Here is a 6412-nt window from a genome sequence, read left to right as displayed (position 1 = left end):
TATAGAATTCTTATTAAAAGTTTTTGAATTTAGTATTTTAAAAGCAGTAGGTTGTTTTACCCTTCATTAATTTACTTGTATCTTACACCACAAAGGATGAAGAAGAAGTTAGTATTGAGATGACTGAGGATAAATTTTTTTGGTGTTAGGAAAACAAAGTATGAACAATATATGAATCTGTTTGGTGTAAATTATGGATTTAGCCTTGTTTACATAAATGCAGAGTTTGTAAAATAAGCATTTTGATTTAGAAAATAAGTCCGAATAGTGTGTAAAATAAGTCGATTCAGAAAAACAGTGATAAAGGCTATTCAATTCATAATTTCAATGCCGAGTTAACTATATGATTTATGGATTGATCAGATTTTAAAATTAATAATTACGATTTTAAAAAATACATATTTTTAAATTTTAAATACTTTTTTATGTGCTATTTTTACTTCAACTCTACGCGTAGCCATTTTGCCTATGTAAATGGCATAGGAAAGTCAAACTAGCATGGAAAAGGAAATGCAAAAATGGTCAATATTCGGTGCTAAAGTCATATGATAGTTCACATACAAGTCCAAGTAGAAAATCAACAAAGGAAATTAAATGCAAGTTGTTGGAAATTTCACATTAAAATTGTTATTAAAAATCTCATATTCATTAAAGAAATAAAAACATTTCATAATTTCATAATATAAAATAAGTATAAATTTATAAATTAATTTTATAATATAAAATTTCACTTACAAATAGCATCATCATTAGCTGGAATTGAAATAATTTTATAAAGTTGAATTATATTTAAGATTATTTTTTATCAATAATAAAACATATGTTAAATATAAAACATTAAAGATGTTTCTACCCAACAGAATAAAAGAAATTGATTATATATTACACAGTCTAACTAACTTGATCAAAAGAGATCAACAAAATATTTACAGCGTTTAAATCCTTCATTCCTCTCCTTACTTAAGAGAACAAACACTAATATTTAAAGTTCAGTTCCTCTTATTAATAGTAAAAGGGAAACAAATAAATAAAATTATTACTAGTAGAAGGTAAAAAACAAATAGAATTATTACTAGTAGAAGGGAAACAAAAAAAACAAAAAAAATTTATTGAAAAGAAAAAAAAAATAAAGCAAATGGAGGTCACAAGCAAGCATTCTTACAATCGTAAGAAAGCACTAATACAGCCTAGTGATCGAAACATTCTCATTCCTCTCTAAGTTGACCTGTTGGCATTATTATTCATAATGGATTTCCATCTCACTGCCATGTGTAAAACCTTAGCCTTTGCATTCATACCTAGGAATTCGAGTTTGCCTAAAAACATCATTCAGACTCCTGCCACTAAATCAATACAAAATTAAACAACATTATTTTTCTACATTCCAACATTTGAAATGTTTCATATGGTTATTATTATTATTATTGTTTTTAGGTCTGTTGCATGGTTATTGCAATCGCATCAAAACATGATTGCAAATGCGAGTGTTATTAAATGAATAATATAAGTTTATTACTCCTCCAATAATAAGCTTTCTAGGGTTGCCCAATATAATAACAAATGGGTCCTGCAAGCAAAGATACTCATTAAGTTCATTGTCCCTTCACGACAAGGGAAGGCAAGATCAGAGTGAAGTGGAAATAAGTGCATAACTGTTGATGAATTTGAAAACATTTTTCAATTGTTGTCTTTATGTGTGTTTGAGACTAAACCCATACACTATCGAAATCAAAATAATGAAGGTGTAGTTTGTTGTGAGTGGCAAGTGCATGTCGTATCATGCATACGCCTCCAATTTTTGCCCACAAAACCACAAGAAAAGAAGACAGCCATACACACTGGCCCCATTGGATTTGGCTAGGAAAAAATAATTATAATTGGTTGACTATTATTTGTTATATTGTTTAATAAAGTTACTCGAAGCCAAAATATGAGGACTACGTTGTTGTTGTAATTAACCAATCTAGAAAGTTGTTTGGGTGACCACATATGTTTACACCTCGGCCACTGAACTTTAATGAGAAAACTACTCATGGCTTATATAGTACAAGCAAGCATATCAATGTTGTAATCATGGCGATGTAAATGGGCCCACAAGTCTAGCACTTTGTAATCAAGTAACATGGGATAAAGCGACTGCCACACCAAGATTCTTACAATCCCTGACCAGAAAAATATTGCAAAATTCTCATCCAAGTTCTTCATATTTCTATAACTATTGAAATCTTGTTTGTTTATTCGATAATTATTATTAAGAAATACACTTTAAATTTAATTTAATTTTACAAAAATCAACGTGCATTCACTTATATATTAAATGTTTATAAATGTCTATCTTTAATCAATGTGAGATCTTCAACAATTATAGTGTTTTTTATATAAATTAAGTTTAACATAACTTATGTTTATTCTAACATGACAAAATATGCATCTAATGCAAAACTTTCTAATTTTGTTCCTAACAAACGAGTTCCTTCTAAAACTATTCCTAATGATTTGGCAATGCAAAATTGTTTTCAATCCTTTAAATTAAATATGTATATCTATAAATTATTTTTATGCAACTTTTAAATAAAATAATTATTGCATGTATTTAAAGTTTTCTAACCTTAGGGTACATGAATTGTAATGACCTTATTATACTTGTTCCAGTTAAAATATATGTGTCAACCATAACTCTAATTACAGTAAAGACATATGTTAATTTGAATACACTTTTACTTGTCTAATAAATGAAAAATGTTAAATTTATCTTTAATAAACTTTTCAAATTCTTAGATGGATTTTCTTTGAAGTGAACAAAACCACACTACTATGTAACCTCTAGGTATAATTACCAATAACTGCTAATGGGGCCTACATTGAGTAACAAAGAATTAGTTATATAATTAGTGTAATTTGAAAAAATACAAGTTAGAAAACTAACTCTGCAATTTATGGAGCTAAGTAAATATGTTTCAAGGAGTCACCCATCCATGTTTGCAAGTATTGTTGGATTTAGACCTTTTTGTTCCCAGATTTCTGCATGGATAAAGCCTCCACAAATCCAAATATTTCTAATTTTCCTTGCTCCAAATATTATAATATGAAAAACATAGAGAACATAATATGACTTACATGACCCATAACTTTATGACTAAAATGTTCAACGTGGAAGTTTTCCCAACAACCACTAAGGCTTATGGTAAGGAAATGTACTAAGGAACAACAAAAGTATCAACTCCAAATACTCTGATGTTATCTATAAGGATTTCCTCCTCAACCTATGTAATATGGTCAGAAGTTGAGATATGAGATCATCCTGAGCTTCTGTCATGTTATCATAATCAATAATAGGTTCTCTTATAAATTTTTTCATGACGGAAAAAAGCATAAACAAAGGAAAAATGTTAGTTCAACATTGATAGAAATTATAACAATGAAAATAATAATAACACAATGTAATACATTTGCCCATACTAATATTTCCATGACCAAATTTCTAGGCCAAACCAAAAATATGCCAAAAGCTTCCCTACCAATTAAACCTCTATATTAGGCAGAGGCACTTGAGCAACAAAATCTTGAGTTTCATCAACCACTACCCACGTATAATTGGACTATAGAGGGACACCAACCTCCCTAAATTTATCGACCAATTATCACAAAATGTAGGGGTTATCTTCAAATTCACATTGGTTTCATACATCAGTGTGCTTATGCTCCAATGAAGGACCTGCTAATGCACAAAAAGATGAAGAAAAACTTGTTAAAGAAATAGAAGAGGAGAATAGAGGAATAAATACAGGAATTATGATAAAACGAAATAAAGAAGGAGATTCCATGAAGACTGACAAGTGGAAAACTCCAAGCTTTGGAATAGGAGATTAGAAGACTTATACTTAGGTAGTTTTTGAGCTTTTAAATGAACTTGAGAGAAGTATGAACTTCATAAGTTGAACTTGAGAGGCATGGGACGAGATTCATGTTACCTTGTAGTTGGAAGTGTCTTTCAGAGCTTTTAACTACCACATGTCACTTTCAAAGTGCACATGGTGTAGTTTGATTCTTCCAATTGACCTTTCAAGCTTTAAAGAGTCTTTTTGTGCCATTGGAGAATAGATAGGTGTCTCACATGTGAATTATCCAAGATTCGTCATTGCTTTTCACATGTAATCAATACATCTCCCTATATTTAAGGAACTACCCTTGTGCACTCCCTAATTTCAAGGGATTATCGTGTACTAATCATTGTTTAGTAAAGTTAACTCTTGATAAGCAAATTTAACACATGTTTTTGTCTTTTCCACTACTTAGATGAAATCCCTATCTAAATAAAGGAGTCTCTTCCATTTGTAAACATGAATACATCTTGGACTTGAATGAAAATTGCATTTGTGAGTTTATGAGAGTATGAGTTGTTCTCTTCTCTTGTTTTGCTTCTTATCTTAAGAAGCTTTCTCAAGTGACGAATCCTCTTGTATTTAGTCTTTTAGTTCTTAGATTAAAGGTGGTGTATTCTTAATCCTTTTTCCTATCTCAATCCATTTTTACTTTCATTTCTTTACTTGTTCTTGTTTTTACATTGAAACTAATACAATTCTAATGGGTTTCTCTATGGTGCTTCTTGTTTATGCCAACTTCTCTTGTATTTTCCATGGAGTTTCTTTCTCCAACATCTCTTGCATTTATCAAGATCCTTCCTAACCTATTAAGGTTCACATTATCTCTCTAGGTAACATAGCATTTTGCACCAAAATACTGTAGAAATGCATATCGTACTGGCAGATAGTTGGGCCACAGTTGAAATATGCTTGTTGTCAGGATGATTGGTAGACAATGCAACTTTAGCTCATATCCCAAGAGATCTTTCATGTAGAGTTTGACACGAATCATCTTGGTGACAAACAGAGAAGAAATTTCTTGCAACACAAAATTAATCCTCAAGAATATTCTTTATGTCCACATCAACTTAAAATTTGTTTGCACTAATTGTTTGATCATCATTAATGCTTATTAGATGAAGCAAAAAATTTGCATGGTGCTTTACGGTTTGTTAGAAGAAACACTTGCATGTTGTATAACTTATTCTTTTATGTATCATCTATCATACGCAACTTCTTCATATTTCATGCTTTGTTGGATTAAACACTTAGTCAAAAACACATGGTTATTGCAATTATGCTCTAACAAAATCCCTTTTGAGTTATTGGGAGACCAAGCACAAAATCCATTATGATGTCAACCTAAAGCATGTTATCTATAAGGAGAGGTGTGTGGAGTCCACGAGGCATTAATTTAGACTTAGCTTGAAGACAAGTTATTCTCATGTGTTGCCAATAAAATTTACTTTTTATGAAAGCAAGAGTTTTATCAATTCAAAAATGGATTGTGAGACCTCCATCATGACTTTCTCCAACAAGAAGTTCCCTTATGGATCCTTGGAGTATACAAAGTTTTCCCATTTTATAAAGATACCCCTTGGAAATGTAGAACCCATTAAGAGGATTCTTGAGAAAAATTGCATAAGTGGATTGTAAATCTAAATCATGTTCATACAACTCCTTTGTCTTATCAAATCCCAATATTTGTGAGCCCAAAAAGATGAGTAATGCATATCTTCCAGATGAAGCATAAGCACATTACTTTTCCTTTTTTTTTTGGATATAATGACATGAAGGAGTTATTCCAAAAACTTTACCCACTTAACATGTCTATTGCGTAACTTGCCTTGCTCTCAGATATACTTAAGTGACTTATCAAAGATAGGTAGCATAAGAAAAGAGGGTTTAATTGTGTTTTAAAAGATTATCACAACTTTTTGTAAATATCATTTCATGGTCTATAGTCAGAAAATAATTTTATGTTTGATAGACAATTTTTCGAAGACCTTCAAACACTTTATTCAAAAATCTGCTTCATAAGTTAGTCCAGGAATAATAACATGCAGTTTTAACAAGATAAAGAAGGAGGAAACTACTTAGTGAATTTTATATTGGGTTCGCTAATAGTGCATATTACATCTAGCTCTCAATCAACAAACTGAGTTTCACTATGCAAACTAACACTGCAAGATAAAACACAAGTATTGTTTCGACTCAGCCACTTCTACTTAGCCCATACGAGTATTTTTTTGGAACGTAGCAATTCTTGGCGAACCCGTCAAGTATTCTTTAAACACTAGTGCTTTTAGATAAAAACATGAGTATTATTTTAGGACATACCAACTCCTGGCTAACCTAGCAAGTATTCTTTAACACAAAACCGATTCTGATTCAGACAAAGGATTTTCTAAAAGGTAATCTTAAAGATCACAAGGTTGCTCACTAGAGAAGGGTAACATCTTTCATTATTAACAAGGTTTAAGCTCTCTTTTATAGTTTTCTAAACAAACACAACAATGTTCTTATAAGGGTTTTATAGCACAAAAATA

This window comes from Phaseolus vulgaris, chromosome 5 (genome assembly GCF_051622355.1).
Source record: "Phaseolus vulgaris cultivar YP4 chromosome 5, ASM5162235v1, whole genome shotgun sequence".
Taxonomy (NCBI): domain Eukaryota; kingdom Viridiplantae; phylum Streptophyta; class Magnoliopsida; order Fabales; family Fabaceae; genus Phaseolus; species Phaseolus vulgaris.
This window is presented reverse-complemented; position numbering follows the sequence as displayed.